The sequence below is a fragment of the Echeneis naucrates genome, chromosome 6 (assembly GCF_900963305.1).
Source record: "Echeneis naucrates chromosome 6, fEcheNa1.1, whole genome shotgun sequence".
Taxonomy (NCBI): domain Eukaryota; kingdom Metazoa; phylum Chordata; class Actinopteri; order Carangiformes; family Echeneidae; genus Echeneis; species Echeneis naucrates.
Genome location: NC_042516.1, coordinates 5227210 through 5246543, shown reverse-complemented (window position 1 = coordinate 5246543; position 19334 = coordinate 5227210).

Sequence of the window (19334 nt, the reverse complement as noted above, 5' to 3'; positions counted from 1 at the left end):
ATTACTCACCACATGGCTTTGTTTCTGTTTTTTTTCTCCCCTTCTCGCTAATCAGCACTAGTCCCTGATTAAAACAGCAACACCAGCCAAATGAACTTCTATTTGCATATACATGCTGTGTAAAATCAAAACTGATGCCAAAGTGTGAATTCACCTTGACATGGCCGTGTTATATGTGTCAAACACTCATGTCTAAGTAGCCGAACACTCTGATTTGCTGTAGCTACAAATCCATTTCCCGCTGTGTTACACAGACAGTGCAAGTCAGGCCAGTGAAAACAAAAAACTCTTCAGAGTTGCTTCTTCTTGGGAATATGCCATCTAGTCCACTTTCCAGATCAGACTGTCTGAAGGATATTTATAGCATAGTGAGTGTCTATTGGTACAGTGAAAATGACTTACCCCTGGTGCAGTTGCAAGTCTCTTCTCAAAGGTGGCTCTGTCAGAGCGCCCCCTACTGTCTCTCAGGTTGTAAAAATCCTTGAGGCTGCCAACCTGTCAGGGTGCAGACGAATCTATGGTCAGGTTATAAAAACTCACACTTTCAAGGCATATACAGTTAGGGAAGGTCTTGGTAGTCCCATTAGGACTTGCTGGGTAAAGTGCCTTTATGAAAGAATTTCTGAAAATATTAATATTGTATTAATAATTATAGACGCAGAAACTAAACTAAAAAGATGCAATTGGAAAAACATGCAGGGGTTTTGAACATTACAGAGAGCAATATAGGCAGAATCTGAGGGATGAACTTATTACCTACTCAGCCTTAATCACCCATATGACCCTTTTGCACAACATGATTTCAGCGTATCCCCTCCAGCCATCTTACTTGTGTGGGTTTTCTGTGAGAGGTGGGCCGAAATCAAATAGCACACAGTTTATCTAACCTTATCCTGGGCTTTTCATTTCCAAGCCTTATAAACTCAATCGTATTGACCGCCTGGGAGAGTTAGAACTAACTAAGTGAAATCTACTCGGCGGCAATTGTGTGCAAGACGCACGTTGTGTGTGCGCATGTGTGTACGTGTGTGTGTGTGTGTGTGTGTGTGTGTGTGTGTGTGTGTGTGTGTGGCTTGCTGATTCTATCTTCCTTCACTTTCATTCTCTCTATTCTCTGTCCCTGAGGTGCATCAGGGCTGAGACTGCCGAGTAAATTGTCCCAAATTGAGTTCCTTCTTGCCGGGAGATACAGGCCACATCCCGACCGTTTAGAGCAAGACAGAGAGAGAGAGTCAGAGAGCTAGTGAGCGAGAGAAAACAATCACACCACACATCACTTGCTTGAAAATTCTCTCTCTAATTTCCCCCCTTGCTTTGCTTTTCTACACACCCTCCCTGTCTGTCTCTCCCTTTCTCTCGACTTCTGATTTCCCTGCTGCTTCTCTTTCTTTAGCCAATCACTCCCCGTATGTCTTTGTCTGCTGTGATAGGTATACATAAGGCTTTCCTTGCTCATCGTGCCTTTTTCTTTCCTTTGATGATTTTCTCTCCCCTCCCCATCTTATTGTGTTTCTTCTATCTTGTTCTCCCCTTTCTCCTTCAGTCCCAACCAGTCAATACCAACAGTATCTCTCTTCCCCCTCAGTGTGATTTTCTCATCCCTATTTCAATTCCTATACTCATCCCTCCTTTGCTCTCTCATTTCACCTTCCATGGCTGACTGTACCCAGTGACATAGTGCCCATCAGTGCAGACCTCCTGGGGGGAGGAGTCTCGCTCTGACAATAATCACACAGTAAGTTTATAACACTGGCAGCCCAGCTGAGCTGAGCTGAGCTGAGCACACGCGACTCCCCTGACACTGGCACACTCCATTTAACTCAGCAGGGAGCTGCAGGCTGGCTGGGGCAGAGATACAGCATGAGACAGGGACTGGGATGCCAGTGGGTTTTCGGGGATGGGGTTACTGAGGCTCGAGTAGTGGGGGTGGTGATGGAGCAGTGACTGGAAACGCATATGGAAATGGGATGAGGATGCTGGAACTGAAACTGGCACTGCAGGGGATGAAGAGGGAGTAAGATTTTGGACTTTTGGAGTCGGGCAGAAAGTAGGTTTGTTTTGTTTGTTTGTTTTTTTTCTGAGGATACACATGTCACTCATGAGACTCTTTACTTATATTTGTTCTCTTCACCATTCATCATCTCTTCATCATTCAAAGGCTGTTTATTTTGAAACTGGTGGTGGGAACCTTGCTTCAGCTGGAGAATAGGAGTTCCAAGCTTCAAGCCAGATCCCAAGATTCCCTACTAACTAACTAACCCTAACCTTTTCTGTCACTATGGTTTGAGAGAGAGAGAGAAAAATCCTACAGGGATGAATCAGGGAAAAATCTGTTACTTTTAAAGCACTTATTGTCATGACCAGAGAAAGCATTAACTTTAACACATCAAGAGTTTCACTCCTGATGTTTCCTCTTGTAAAACAAAAACAAACAAAAACAAACTCATTCTTATCCAACTCTTTCCACAGCTGATTCAAACACATAAAAATGGGTCCAAAATGGTTTTGTGCCAACCTAATACACAGTATATCATGCTCAGATTTACCCTAATTAAAACTAAATGTAACTGTATTGAACTAATTATCAAGGTTGCTATTTGTAAAATGAGTTATGTCACAGTCGGCCTAGACTGTCAGACACCTGAAATCCTAATGAAATCTCATGACATTGACCCCCAAAAAAAAAAAAAAAAAAAGGTAAAAAGTATTTTACAGGAACACAGTTAGCTGGTGTATAGCTAATTATTAATTAGCTTTTATAATTATAATTATTGTTCAGTATTTACTCCAATGGATTGGTTCAGGCAGCGGTACAGCGTTGCAGTAGTTAGCACCATTGCCACACAGTAAGAAAGTTCTGGGTGGGTTGACTGGGCGAACTGGTGACTCCAAATTGCCACAGATGTGTGTGTGTGTGTGTGTGTGTGTGTGCGATCATGATTCGCTGTTTGTAAGCCTACCCTGTGATAGACAGGCATCCTGTCCTCACCAATTGTCAGCTGGCATTGGCTCCAGCCTCTCCTGGTAGAGTCTGACTCTGATGGATAAATGGTATAGATAATGGATGGATGCATGGATTTGGTTGATTTATACCGAGACATAATGGGACATTAAGAAGAGACAGCAAAACTGTGGACAGAGGCTGAAACAATAAGTAGGATAAGAAGTGGTAGATGCTTTTTCTTCTAGTTTTTTTTTTTTTTTGTTTCCCCCATTGACCATTACTGGCATATGGCATTTGTCATGGGTTTGATCTGAGATTTCTGCCTCTACATGAATACATTTGTGAATAGAAATTTTCGTGGCAGCCACAAAACTGAAAGGAGATGTTTGTTACAAAACTTTGTGGCGCTTCTTTACCACATCTAATCACTGGCTCTGCCTGTTGCCTAAAATTAGTAATATTATTTATTGTAGTTAGAGTCAGTATAAATTAAAACTGGCATTAGCCTTGGCCTTCATGGTAAGGTCAGACCCTGGTCTGTTTAAACTCTATTATTTAGTTAGTTTTATTCAAGAGAGCAGCCAGTTTCACCCAGTAAAGATGCAGGCATCCACCAAGCCTCAGCTTCTAAATGGCCTCGGAGAGTTTCTGTTTGTGCCAACTTTTTAAAGCTCCTTTCGCAGGCCTTTATCGGGTCTCAGCTTTTCACTGTACAGTCACACCCAACAAAAGACAGTTCCAATGGGTAACCAGGATATTGTTTGTAGGAGGACTCACTGCTGCTGAATGCTTGAAAAGCAACTTTTCATTCACGCCTACATGTCCCTTTTACAATCTGACATTAGTGCTACTTGATGAATGTAATTTAAATGCATTCAAACTGGAGCTGTACATCGAAATTTGACAACAATTTCAAAACCAACCACAATAAACACACACCATCACAAAAATACAGACACATCTAAATGCCCTGCCAGAGCAGGTTCACAGCAAAACAATATGAGGCCAATCAGGGGACCGTTGGTATGGCTCGCTCTCTGCTAATGAAGGCACTTTGAAAAGGTAATCTAATTCACCAGCAGCAATTAAGGCTGGGAGCGCCTTGTCACTATCAATTAACCGCTCCTTCACTCATGTTCTTCAGCGTGGACGCTCAGGCTGCCTGACGCACAGCACTGTCGGACAAATCAACCCCATCAGCCAGTCAGTCACTGAGAACACTAATCATTAGTGTTTAAACACAGAAGCGTGCATGCACATGCGCACACAAACACACACACATCTGTAAACTGTAAGCTTGAGTCATTGCACAGTAAACTAAGTAAGCTGGACATAAATTGGGATGTCCTGACTCTCTGCAGTCAGAAGTAAATCCATAAACAGCACAAAGTGGTTTCCACAGACAGCCTCTTTATAAAGCACAGCGTTTAGAGTTTCATCTTTGTGCTCAATATGAAACGAGATTAAGTTTGTAAAAAAAGAATTTAAAAAAATCACAACTTGCATCCTAAAATAATAAACAAATTATTTTGCTCAACAGAAAAAACCACTGGTCAGTCAAAACCCAATTTTAAAAACTTCCCATAGGATGTTCAGATAGAATTTATCTATTTTTGTAATATTTCAAGTACTAAACGGTTCTGCAATTACAGCATGTATACTTATAATAAATCCTAATAAATCTGTATCCTATATCCTAATAACCAGAACAGAGTATATGAAGCCAAATAATCATGCATGATATGGGAAAAGTCCATAAAATGCTGAGTGCATTTTTCTAATTTATTTAATTGATATTCTTATTAACGTCGACAACTTTCGTGTCAAGTTTGAGTCTGAGTTATAGCTTTAATACTTCTATGCCATTCTATTTAGCCACATATATATTTGTTTGTGGGGTCAGGGTGAGTCCATCCTGGCAACCATTCATCAGAAAGTGGAGAACCACAAAAACTGACCTGTTCAGCACAAAGCTGATTAATAGAGCTGGTTGTGGATCGCTGGTTTTGTCCTGTTGCAGTTTTCAACAGCAACCATGACTTGGAAATTATAAAACACCTCTTTATCAAGTGGCTTCTAGTCATCTTTACTAGTTTGATGGTTTGTTGATTCTAACTGGTCGATTGAGATGTGATACTGAATAAACCTTGTCAGACTGTCCCAACTAAACACAGTGGTTTGATATTCAGAGACTTCTGAGTGACCATGCTCACTCTGTTATGTTGTAGATATAATTTTAAATTGATTAAATTCTATCAGCCTACAATCAATAATGACCAAGGAAAAGGTTTTGCTGTTAAAATAGTTATAAATATGACTATATATCAATTCTAAAAAAAAAGAAAATCTATTTTTGCTGGGATTTCAGTTTTTTTTTTTCCTATTAAAAATATTTTTAATACTTGGATTCTTAATGCAGTATTTTGAGTTCCTTTGGCAGTACTTTCAGTTCAGAGGCTGGTTGAAACTGCCTTGAACTGGGAAGTTTATCCTGTTCTTACAGGCAGATCCCCTTCACCTTGATAAAAATGAATAAATGGGAACTGCCATTTTCGGGTCTCCACAGACAATATATGGGGTTTAAGACTGGACCACACAAGGAGGCTTGTCCCAAAGCTTCTGTCTGCATCTGGTTATATCAAACCTTTTCTATCCAGCCTGTTGGAGTCTTGCTTACCTCCCTGGTCAAGTAGCCTACCTGGTTACTCAACCAGCCGTACAAAGAGTCCATGTGCTTTCTTCTATTTCAGAATTACAAAGGCCTCTCTCCTGGGAAAGCTCAAAGCTGTTGAAATGGCTTTGCCCTGACTCACAACAATCAGTTCAGCCATAACATATAAAGTGTTCAAATCAAATAGCCTCATATAAACAATGGCAGCTTATTTTAAGCTTATGTAAACAAACTAGCATATTGATGAATAAAGCAAAGAAATAAATAGCACTGTAAAAGTGTTTCACTGAAAATCTTCAGAATAACAGAATTAAAAGTATAATTTGCAGAGGGAGACACTGTATTTTAAGACTATTCATATCAGGAACAATTGGGGATATTTAGTCAAATTCTTGCCCAAAATTAACTGTGGATGTCTGTATGAAACAATAAAATGTGTGCCTTTTCAGAAAATGTGGAAATAACGCCAGTCTTTTGTATATTCTGTAATCCACGAAATATACAGCACCTTGACGTAATACTGTATTTTCTGTTCAGAGCCTCAAAGACCCATCCAATGTGTGGGAATATACAGATGACTACAAGAAAAGGCCCCAGCAGCTTTCAAAAACAGGAGAGGCTTGTCGTAAGGTAACATCGCTAAAAGCTACAGTCTCATCGAATAGACTGAATGAGGTGGGAAAAAACAAGAATCTCAATTCTCAAGTGTTATTTTCTCTTGGATCAACTGCAGACATGACTGATGCTGCTGAGGAGAACAGCTAATGAAGCTCCCACAAAGAGTGAAAATGGACTTCAGCATTTTGGACCTCAACCAAAAATCTCTAATTATACATGTTGAACGTGAGAGCCATTAGACAGAATTCAGAGTAGACACAAGAAACTTGTGCTACAAAAATGGACCAGACTCAGTGACTAACTACCTAACAACAAACTTTCGCCCTGCCCTATGTGCCCTAAAGATAATATCAAACTAGGCCACTGAGCAGTGATAGCTAACATGTCTTTGGGGCCATCAGGTGGGAATCTCCTTTCACCAGTGTTTAGTCTTGTTAGTCCCATGACACCTCCAGGAGGCTAGACAGTGATCACTGGCGTCCAGACCCTGGTTCGGGTGTGGGGGAGAAATAGAAGAGGTGGAGATAAAATAATATATTATTAAAATAAAGAACTGTATTCTAATTATCATAATAGTGGCCTTTTATTTTGTTTGAGCATGTACCCCATGCACACCCTGAAGTAAATGTACAGCTGGAATATGAACTTCCTTGTGATACGCTGGATGTTCTACCAGTCATTTTGTTGCTGCCCTGAAGTTAGAAATATATATTTACTGTACTGCAATCAGAAAGCATTCAGAGCACTTCCCACTTTTCACATGTTCACAGTATTATGCTAAAATAAAGGAAATATATATTTTCGTCATTAAACTGCATTCCCAGAGATGACAAAGAAAGATAAAAATGAATTTCAAAAAATAGTGTCAATTCTAAGTGTCATGGCGGCACTTTTCTCACACCAGACAATCTTGTTTCTCACGGTCTAAGACTCTGTTAGGAGCTTTTGGCAAACCTTTACTGACAAAAGGCTACTTTCTGGACTTGACACATGGCCAAGACTGATGGAGTGATGCAGTAATAGTTATTTTGTGATTTTACCTCTGTGCAGGATCTCTGTAGACAGAGTGACCATCAGGTTCCCTTATCAAGTCCTTTTTACCCTACTTTTTAAGTTTGGCTGTTGGCCAGCTAACCTGACCACAGGTGGAATTTAACGAAGGCGCAGAAACATCCCGATAATGATCAAGAAATTAAGAGGAGCCAGAACAAAAATTTAAGTGCTTGGTTGTTTTTTTTTTATAATTACAATTATTATTATTATTATTATTACTAGTGTTTGATCTGATCTGTTGATTTTCATTTGTTTCAACTGTTGAAGATCATCAAAACAGATCTCTCAACATTTAGATTGAACAACAGTGTTTTTACAAATTTTCTTCATGTCTGTATTCTCTTTTCATTTTTCACTGACTCCATGGATAAAAATGTTTTGCCTCTTCAAGTGTCGCATTTGATTATCATATTGCGCAGCATATGATTGAAAGGCCCATGCATCCAAATTCAAAACAACTCACTTGAAAGAAAATGCTGATTTAGACACGAAAACACAGAAGTTCAGCAAGAGCTGCAGGTTACATTGTACTTAATTTTCAGTTCAGTTACTTTTTGGTGTACTGAAGAGCTTAAAAAACATGGCTTCATCTGAAGCTTTTTGATGATTTGTGAGAAACTGTCCATCTCTGCTTTGAATGTTGCTTCACAATTAATCTTTCTTAAAAGATTAATTATTTACTATCACAACATTTATCATATGATACCAAAGCTAATGACCAAAGCAAAACACAAATTACTAACCAAAACTGATTAATCTTTTCTGAACTTGGTCAAATTCCATTTACACACTCAAAGAGAAACGACACTGAACCTCACGCTTGAGAAGCAGTAACTAGGTGTTTCAATAGAAGAGGAATGTTTATACTGAGATAAAAAATAAGTTGTGCTGCTAAATCAGCCAAAAGCCATGCTAAAACAGTTTATGCTTTGTCAATAGTCTGTTCAGGTTAACTGGGCTGACTAGATGCAACAATGTTGAATGAGGCGCAATTTTCCCCACCTCTTAAACCTCCTCAGCATTGCAAGAATGTGCACATACTCTCACACGAACACAGTCACATGGCAATACAAAACGTGAGAGAAGCTGCAGAGCAAACACAAAGTTAGGAGCCAACAATGTAATCACTTCTTTTAGCACCACCTCACTCTTTTAGTTTTACTCTTTTACTGTGGTCACATCAAAATACTACAGGAATTATAACGTATGTACATGATTTTACTTTAATATTCTGGGATATTTATCCTGCATTTGTGCTGGTGCCCACAGCTTCATTGTACCAAGAAGCAGCAGGCTTTGGCACCGCTCAACAGGTACAAAGAAAATCAGCCAATGTAACTGACTGGTCTTACTGTTTACTCTAATTACCCCAACATGCCGTTTACAAATTCATTTAAAATCTATTGCAGTTGAAAAGGCTGCATATTTGTAGCTAGCCTTCAAAAACAAACATCTCTATGAGCATGATGTGTACTATATCCTCTGATGGCAATTCAGCAGAGCTGGACTTTGAGAAACCTCCACAGGAGCTGGACACCCTGCTACTGCTGGTGGCTTCCGTCAGACAAACAGAAGGAGAGTGAGAGAGCAATAGAGTGTGGAAGAAATAGAAAGGCATGAAAGATAAACAAAAACTAACACAGACATCAAAAGCCATTGAAGCTGGGTGTGAGAGCCATATGAGGCAGCCCACCCAATGCAGCACAGCAGCTGGTGTGTACACTAACAGCCCTATAGGGGCTGCGGCCTTCACAGCCCTGACTGTGGAAAAGCAGTAACGAGTGATGGGAGGGAGGGCTGGGTGATGGAGGGTGTACGCTATGGGCTAAATGAGGTGAGCAGTTAAGCCTTGTTGGTTACAGTATTGGCAGGAAATGCAGAAGACGGAAGAGGGAGTGAATTGTCCATCTTCAAGTGACAAATACAGAGACTGATCAGTTAGAACATGACATTAGTTTATGACAGAGCACTGAGGCATAAACTCTCAAATTTACAGGAAACCTCACATATGTTGCAACCTAGACATTATTTTCACAGGAACATTGTTTCTATGATTACCAATACACATATTCACTTAATAGCTGTTGTATAGGACTGGGGCAACCAGGAAGAAGGCAGGAACTATGATAATGCAGGTTTTAAAGCAAACAAAAGCAGTTTGGGGGGCGTGTTGGAGCCAGTCCCAGGGCAGGGTACACCTTGGACAGCTTACCAGTCCATCAAAGGGCCAACACACAGAGACAGACAGAGACCAACAACCACTCACACTCACATTCAGACCTACGGACAATTTAGAGTCACCAATGAACCTCCAGAGTACCCAGAGGAAACCCATGCAGGCAGAGAGAGAACGTACAAACTCCGCATAGAAATGCCCAGGAATCAAACCGACAACCTTCCTGCTGTGGGGTAATAGTGCAAACCACTATGCTGCTGCGCAAATAAGGTGAAAACTTTGTCCTGATATAGAAGACAATATCAGCACATACATACTGGAAATATATGGGTAAGAGTAAAACTCTAGGTCAGTGTTCTCTGTTTACCTCTTTAACCCGAGCTGTTTTTTGGTTTTGCATGTTGGCCATTTTGATTGTACACTGAAAAATGAAATGTGCTTTGGTAACCACAAGATGACAGTTACAAGTTAGCAATTTAGTTTATTTAGTTAGCTATTTATGAAGTTTAGTATGGTAAGCTGTTAAATACATTCACTAATGGTAACTGAACTGTCTTAAATTTACCAGATTAACACTTCTGATTACTTTTGTGATTTTTTTTTTTTTTTTTGATTAATTTACTCATTTAGGTTCATGAAATGTGCATTAAGATTTGTTCAAATAGTTTTAAGGTTACATTGCTGAATAGCCTGCGTTTTTGTCTGAAACCAAAAGTTCCAACTAGAATAGGATTTGGGTTTTTTGATGATGAATTAGTCACTTTGTCTTGGAGAATGACGGAAAATGTGATGCGCTCAATGAAATTACTCAATACATTTTTCTGTCACTTGACTAATCAAGTGATTATCATATTCATTTTATCTTTAGAAACCATGATAATGTTTTCACAGGACACATCAGTTCAATGTATTAGTAATGCATAAAAGTGTTCTTATTACTCATATACTCATCAGCGGGAAAAGAGATAAATGAATGTTGGAATTATCTGAGTAATGCAGAAACAGGATTACTGAATTTTTACTATTCATTGTTACAATCAAGTAAAGACAAACCCGTTGGGTCCACCAGGACCCAAAATAAAATTCACCACCAAAGCAAAAACCATGACAACTCAGATTAAGTTAAACTGGAAAATATCTCTCAATCTGGATGACAATAAATGACGCTGGCTGCACTAAAGTCTCAGTTTTTATTTGACAGCTCATTCAGTTTCTTATTTTGGGTAAGAAATGGAAATTACTGAAACTGAGGATGATGATACACTTGACAGAAGCAGTAACTGACAAAAGCAATCGTAAAAGTTCACCTACCAAGCACCGAAATAAACAACCACTTAATAAAACCTGGTGCACTTTCACTCAATTGTCCATAAACTCTTTTTCGTTGCATCTATTCCAAACAAAAGCTTGCAGTAAAGTCAGACAGTAAAGCACACAGGCTAGAAGAGCACAGTGGATGAGCATGCTTGTGTACCTCTATGACTACTCCCGGCATCCATCCACCATCTTCCTCTACCTTCTTTATCTCTCTTTTGTTTCCTCTCTCTCTCTCTCTCTCCATTTCAATATTGAAGAGAGTTTTATTAAGGGCTAGACTTGGGTGTGCTGAGGCGCTCTCAGTAATTTTCCTACAAAGTGCTTTAATCCATCACACGGCCAACATGTGGCCTTTGCAGCCATACATCATCTTGGCCCAGAGAGAGAGGGAGAGGAAGAGAAAGAGAGGGAGTGCTATCATAATTTGTGCTCTCCCCCTCCTCCCCCTGTACTTCCTCTTCTTCTTTCTCTACTCCTCTGCTCTCACCTCCCACCACAGTTTCCCACCTGGGAGGGAAACGACATCTTCTCCACATATTCCTCAGTCAAGTCTTCTCTCCATTTACAAATGAGAGTGAGGTATGAGCGGGAATGGAGTGGGGTAGGGTGGAGGGAGTGGGGGTGTAAGCAAAGAGAGACCGAAAATGAAAGAGATGGAGATAGGCGTGAGTGAATGAGTGTGTGAGGCTGAGGGAGTGAAAGAAAGAGATAAGGAAAATGGAGAAAAGCTTACTTGAATGAATGAAATTGGTGACAAAAGCAGGTGATAGGAAGTTAGTGTGTGTGTGTGTGTGTGTGTGAGAGAGTGTACGTCTGTGTGTGCTGTGCATGCTGTATGCAAGTGTGTTAGTGTGTGTGCATCTGTCCTTGCATGAAGAAAAAGAAATAGGCATAGGAGTGGAGATGTGCATTTCCCAGCATGCAGCTGATGCTGCTTTGCCCTCCATGTTGCCCCCGGCCAACACCTGCCTCTATTTCACTACCTCCGCCCTCCTCATACTGGGGAGCAGCGGTGAACTCTGGGCCCCCTGACTAATGGAATGGGCCCTCGTTCTCAACCATTAGAGGATTGGTGTCCCTTTTGGCGCCCCTGGGTGCCCTAAGGTACAGAAAAGGGAAGGGAAGGGGCCAGGTAGAAGATGGGGACATATCAGCCTTTTTCTTTTGCACGCACATTCGCGCACACACTCACATTCTCTCTCTCTCTCTCTCACACACACACACACACACACACACACGGTCATAACATAACAGCCTGGAGTAATCCAACCAGAGTAAGGCTTGACATAGCTTAGCATCTCACCGAGGCTATTTCTGAGAGGATATTAGAAATTCTGAATTGGGTGCAGCACTATGAGGTTTCAAAGAAGGAGCTCTCTGAATGTGTACGACAGCAGCCCCGACTGATCGTGAAGCATTTCTGTGATTTCATTTAGCTGGTAAATCCAGTGCTCTACCTCAATTACATCTGCTTTACTCAGATGGAAAACACACCTTGAGTGTATGGAGGGAGGGGGGGGAGGTGAGGGAGAGTGGAAGCATGGAGCGGATTGGGGATTGAATCTCTTGATGAGCTGATAGCACATCCGCAGACAGCGAGCCAAGCTGTGCTGCAGTAATGTTATGCTAATGATATGGTAATGATATGGTAATCTGCCGGCAGTATTCCACCTGACTGGAGAGAATGGGAATCTAGGAGGCCTTTCACCATTGGTTGGTGACCAGGGACTTCCTGGTGTCAGAGTTCAAGACAAAAAGCCTAGACTCGCATCCGCGCGCACGCGCACACGCAAACGCAAACGCATACACACACACACACACACACACGTAATTCAGGCAACAGTGATCTCAGCTAAAAACAATGCACCACATAGACTTAATCTGCCTCTAATCGGATTTGCAAACTTTTAAATAAGATAGAAATAATACCTGTAAACAATGTGGAGTCACGTGACGCAACTTAAAACTAGGTCGGTTGTATTGTAAGTGAGGCTGCAAGCTGAGACTTTTTTCAGCCTGGGACATCAAGTCGCTGTGATGTTGTCCTGTGGTGGCATTAAGTGTAACAGAGGATCATCTATTTCAGATTACAATCATGCTGTTTTTTCCTTTGTCGTTGTGCGTGGAACATGGCACTGTAATGGCTGCCATTACCTGCCCAGTCAGGACATTTCTTTCTCTCTGGCCCACAGTGATTAAATTACACCACCATCGCAGCCTTGGAGGAAGAGGAGGGCTCACTGTTGTATGACACTAACCCATTTCAGCGTTGCTGCACACCCATAATAATTACCAGGCAGAGCAGCTTGGGTTAACTGCTTTTTTGGTTTTGTCTCTTGGTTCACACTTTGCAACATTTCACTGAATCATAAATAGAATGAGCTGATTTCTCATTAAAATTACATTCAACATCTTAAAAATATTTTTCAATGAACAAGCATTACACATATATGGATATAGATGTGAGCAGATCAACTTCATCTCTTTGAGATATCTAATAACCACACAGACTGAAAGACTTCAGTGTATCTGACGCACTGGAAACAAGCAGCTCACAGTAAATCTCTCCTCATAGCATAAAGACATCACCTGGGGTATTTTGTTTTGTTTTTCTTTGTGTTTTACTGTTGCAAAATGGATATGTCAAGTCTACACAATGGAGAGATGCAATGACATTTTCCTGGATGCTGTACACTAAATCAAAGAGACCAACAATATGTTGAGTGCCAGCATGGAGACATTTGATTCCCATTCCACTCATGCGACATTACCACTGGAATGCCAGCAGACATCACAGTCCTCCAAGCTGGCATTGGGCTTGTCAGACTTTTCATTCCACTTGAATGTTTTCAAAAGCACAACCCCCCAACCCAAAAAAAAAAAAAAAAAAATCATCATCATCATAGTAAATGAAGAGCCAGTTTCTTCTTGATATACAAGTTTTGCTGAATGCGTGGAACAAATCACAGCTGACACAATTAAAATAGGCTTAACTTAACAAAAGCGATTTAGTGTCGGTGACATTTAGCATCAGCCTCCAGTGACAGACAGGTAAAAGAAGCCAGTCAGCAGATTGGACCTGGAGGGACTGTGGAAGGGGGGGGAGGTTATCTAAGGCTCTCAAGGTACAATGCTACTGAGTTGGACGCTTTATTAACACACAAACACATTTACTACATATACAGTAGACTACTTCAAGATGACACCACAGCAGCCACTGATCACTAACACCCTGCAGCACTATTACACCATCACAAATGCTGAACCAGGATATAAACTAACGAAACCACTGTTTTACAAGTATGTGTTTTTCTGCCGATTCATAACACACTATGATTCTGATTTGGGTTTTTTTTTTTTTTTTTTTTTGGTCATTTCAAGTCATCACTGCACTGAGGGATGTGGCATGTAAAAAAACAAAAAACAATGCAGTAAGGGGGAGAGGAATTTATGTGCATACAAGAGGGACAATGAGAGAGAGCGAGACGGGCAGAGAGGAAGACTGGTGGACTGTCCAATACACTTCTGATAAAGGTCAAAGAGATGTTTTATTCATGATCCAGGCAGCAGCAGCAGAGGCAGCAGGGCCAAGGTTGAAATGAGCTTACGTCCCCACTCCCCAGAGCCAATGATGCACACAGCTCTCTGCCATGCTGGCAGACACTCCCACTAACTCTTATCGATAGTGTCAAAACACACACGCACACTCTCACATCTCCAGTATCACTCATCAATAACTTCAAATCACTGTTTTTTGATCATCTGCCACGAGCAAAATCAATGGAGGGATACATGTCTGCCAGCAAAGAACAAAGTGCACTACACTTTCAAGAAGAGCAACTAAAAAAGTATTTTCTCAGATTTCTCTCTCTGCCTATAACCATTTATGTTCAGAACTAGTTAAAAAAAAGTTACAAGTCTAATTTTAACATTAGATTAACAAATTTATGTTTTATGCTCTAAACGCTTAATGAATGTAATGGGTATTTCTAGCTGGATTTAAGTTTCAGCATTTACAGCATGTGAATGCTTTACCATCTGAAATTTTCAAGATAATGATTGATTTTATCAAAATAATCTGCATTGATTTGTCCGTCTGTATATTTCAAAGAGGAAGTTAAATAAAAGGATCCCCTTTAAAATCTTGACTTTTGGGAATTTTAAGTGTAATATTTCAAATCCCTTATACCTTTTAACCCACTCTCCAACCCACTCCAAGCCCTTATTTTTCAGGGCAGCCGAGAACAGTTTTTTAAGGGAGTTGACACACTTTCAGACTCAATAACCAAGGTAACCTTTAAAATATTGATGTGGATAAATCAAATCTTGTCTTCTGACAAATGGAAAGATTTCAGCATGACAGATTCAAACTCAGGCAAATAGGTAAATCCCATAAACTCCAAAGACAATAAGGAGTTTCTCCAGACATGAACCAAAGTTGGATAGAAAGATATGTTCATATGTGGTGTTTTTGGGGGCATTTTACTGTCTTTTGCTGTATGTATGTGTGTGTGTGTCACTCCGAATGGACGACCTAATCTGTGTCTCTTAGATCAGAAATGAAATATTCAGAAACGCTGCTATAATTTGATGAAAGTCAGATACCCCTAAGATAGAAAATAGAAGTCAGCACTTTGGCAGTTATTGAGAAGAAGCAGAAAAAAAGCCCACAGTAACCAGATTTAGAAAATGTAAATTGCAGGCCCATAGGTGGTGGTAATAACAGTAGTTTCATACGTGCACTGACCCGTTGTATGAACTCAAGTCCGTGCTGTTTGGCCAGAGCTTTGGCGGCTCTGACACCTCCGTCCACCTGCATTGCATAGAAGATATTGCGGTTGGTCCCATGATGCCCCTCTGTGGTTACCAGTTTCATCTGCAGCAGACAGCCAATCACCAAAACAGCTGCACTGAACATGGAGCCTTGAGAGAGAGGATTTATAAGAAAAGGAGTAGCTCGTTGTGAAAGACTGGTCCTCAGATGGTTAAAAACATATTTGAACAGTAAACACAACAAAAACATTCAATATTCCACCATATGCAATGAATAAAGAAACAAATAGTAACATTTGAGAAGCTGGAAAAACCTATTGTTTGTTTTTGAATTTCAAATGAATTAAACAACAGTTGTTTCAGCTCAACATCTCAGACATTGTGAATTGGATACATACCTAGATATTCTTGTTCTCCACTGGTCTTATAATCAGCCTAAAAACTGATATTATTAATATCAAATTTTTAAGAAAAAGAAAACAAACACGTACAATTTTAAATATTTTAACTTCAAAACTCCAAATGCCATCAAACTACACAAATGAGTTTATAGCGTGTGGGATTCAACATCTCAGCAGAGTATTGAACATTGGCAATTGTGAAACAATTTGCCCACAGCCACCTCCTCTGTACTTTTGCATGAAATCCACAGTGGCTGCCACCTACAGCATGTCAACCACCCACCTGTAGCCACAGAGAGTGAAACGTCCAGGAGAAATCTTTCACCCAGTGCGATGAAAGCTAGAACTCTGGCATCAGGGGCCCCAAGCGAGACAACACACTCTCTCCAGTTCCCAACCCACACGTTTAATCTCCTGGCCTTGATGCAAATGCTTCTGAGAGCATAAAAACACCAGCACACTCACTGTGTGAACTAACTTCCCTCTTTAAGCAAAACAGGAACTTTATCAGTCTGTCTTTATTCCTGGATTTTCCTGCAAACAATGATGGAACAAAAAGTTGTCACCTTACTCTTCTCAGTGTCTACTCAACAAGAAAAACACCCAGTGCACTGTGGGAAGAATAAAGTACTAAAATATATTAATTGCTTCAACTCCCACTCCTTTCCTCAAGTTACGCAACCAACCTTTATTGTTGATGCATGAAGTCGGTTATTTTATTTTTTCACATACACTCGTTTACATTAAATGTATTGCTAAGTAGTATTTATATAAGGTGTTCAGCTAACTGTGTCTCCAAGTGTTTATCACCCATACACAATGCAGCTGTTGCTATTAGTCAATTTAGTGAAAACCCACATAAAATGTATCCAAATATTTTGATAATCACTATAATTTAAGTAATTACGCCCATAATTGTCTTGTTGCAGATTCCCAAATGTGAGTATTTGATGCTTATTTTTGTTTCTATTGGTTGAACAAAACATACAGGTTGAATATGTAGAATACTGCTTTTACCATTTTATGGAACCTTAATTTCACTGTGAAAATAATGAACACATTAATCAATAAAAAAAAGTTGCAGCCCTAATAGCTTTTCATATGCAGCATCTGTTGTCTGAAGTCTTTGTGCATTCTGGATCTATCTGAGCAATTTACATCCAATATACACCCACTAACAAACTGCACAGTAAGGACAAACGACAAGATTGAGATCTCTCTCTCTAAATATATAATTCTGTTTGTATGTTTATCTGACTTCTCGTCAAAAGCAAAGTGCCTCCCCCTGCAGCATTTTCCCTCCAAACAACAAACACTGCAGCTGACCACAGTTAAAAGTCTGAAGCATCGTTCAGCTCCAATCTCCCAAGCCACTGATTGAAATCAATAACTTCACTTGGGGCTCGAGCCCCAGTCAATTCCACTGAGGTGCAGGGCTGGCGGCATACACCCCAGCCAGACAGGAGTGGGCCGCAGGCAGAGACAAAGTAGACAGGGGGAGAGGGATGGAGAAAGGGGGAGCACATGAGAGTGGCGTACAGGAGAGCCACATTGAACAGTGTCAGGGCCTTGGGGCCTACTGGGACACTGATAAAGTACCTGGACATTTTTATAGACAAACTACTTATTTCTGTCCTCATATCGCTTGGGAAGACTGATAACTTTATATTCCTCTCAGGCAGAGGAATGAAAAGAGGGGGGCCTTTTCAGGAGTTTAATTGATCAAACTGTAGCCATAAGGGTTTTTTTCTAGAGATAAAGGGGACTAGCACTCTGCCCTGTACAATACAGAGATCTTTTAGAAAGCAGACTCAATAAAAAAAAGAAAATGTAACTCATTATGCAAAGTCATTAAAGGCCTCGGCTATATTCTTTAAAGGGGGGGAGTTAATGGTGGAATTGTATCTTACAGGATTTCCAGAGGTCAAACTACCAGTCGCTGGATAACATTATTATACAATGTCCGTTATTACTCGAGCCAAAGTTATATATGACTGTTTTGGGGTCAAGCTTAAACACTATGACTCTTAAGAGTCTAACAACAGTAAAATATCACTTTATTACTTCCTCTGGGGTATTTGGGAAGGGCATCGGAGACTAGTTTATAGCCAAGTGTGCATTATTTTAGCAAGCATCCATGATAGAGTATAACTGATTAGAATTTATAGTCTCACCACTTATAGTCACCTGTTACAATGATAGATTCAATCAAAACAGACATCAATGTGAATTTCCCAGATCATCTGTATATCAATCAGCTAGTAGGACAGATTTTTTCATCTTCAGACAGAGCTAGGTGGTCTGCTGACCTCGATTTTGGGCATTTATTTTAAGCTACAATACCTGTTTGAAATGTGAAACTCCTCCTGTAGCAGTAGACCAAACTGCCCTGTATACAGCAGCAGGATATATTTTAACAGGTTACGAGTCTGAGATATATATGCAATACTTCAGCATCCCTGAGCAAGACATGAAACCCTCAAGAGAAGATGCAGACGCTAACCGCTTATCTTGTTGTGGGTCAAGGCTAAGAGGCCAAAGCCATTAGACATTAGTGTTTTTAGTTATTTAAAGAGATTAGCATTACTCTCATAGCTCCGTGGATGTGTAGATTAGCTCAGTCAAACCTATGGTGAAGGGCCACCTCTTTAATTTTGTATGTGTGAGTTTGGTGGCCTAAATAAAGACGCAAACATGACAGCTAAAAAAAAATAACAAAATAAATGGCATTTTATACTTTTTATTTAACATCCAATATATGGAAACTTTTCTTTTTACACTTTCATCCACACGCACGCATCCATATAAGGACACTAAATGACACGACGCATTCCTTAGCCATTTATCCTACCCTACAGGTTGCACTCAAGGCCCTGGTTTGTGTACATGCTGGCTGGCTGCCATGAATAATATTAGTTAGGCATGTGCATACTCTACTTTCAAGCATATGAGAAAAGGGTCTACCCCCACCAAAAAAGTGAACATACAAAAAAAATTTACAACCTGCATAAAAGCTAATTAGTCAGAAATGGGACCCACCTGTGCGTTTGTTTGTGTACCATCCAAGCTATTACCTCATTTTACAGTGGAGCACAATTTTAACATCTGTTGCCTCTGCAGTAATCTGTGAGTATTTATCCATGTTAGTTACAATAGTCTCCCCTTCGCACACAGACTACATTTATCGCCCCAGAAAGCTTCAAGTAATCCCAACAGCAGGTTATTTTCCAACATTGGTGTAAGACCCGCTATATTCATTAGAGGTGCAGGAATTTTAAGTGCGTCCGAAATACAGCTTTTCAGTCATCGAATAATTAGTCTTGTGTTGAACAGTATTTCATCAGATATGAAAACACAACCTGGTCCGGTGCAGCAAGCCTG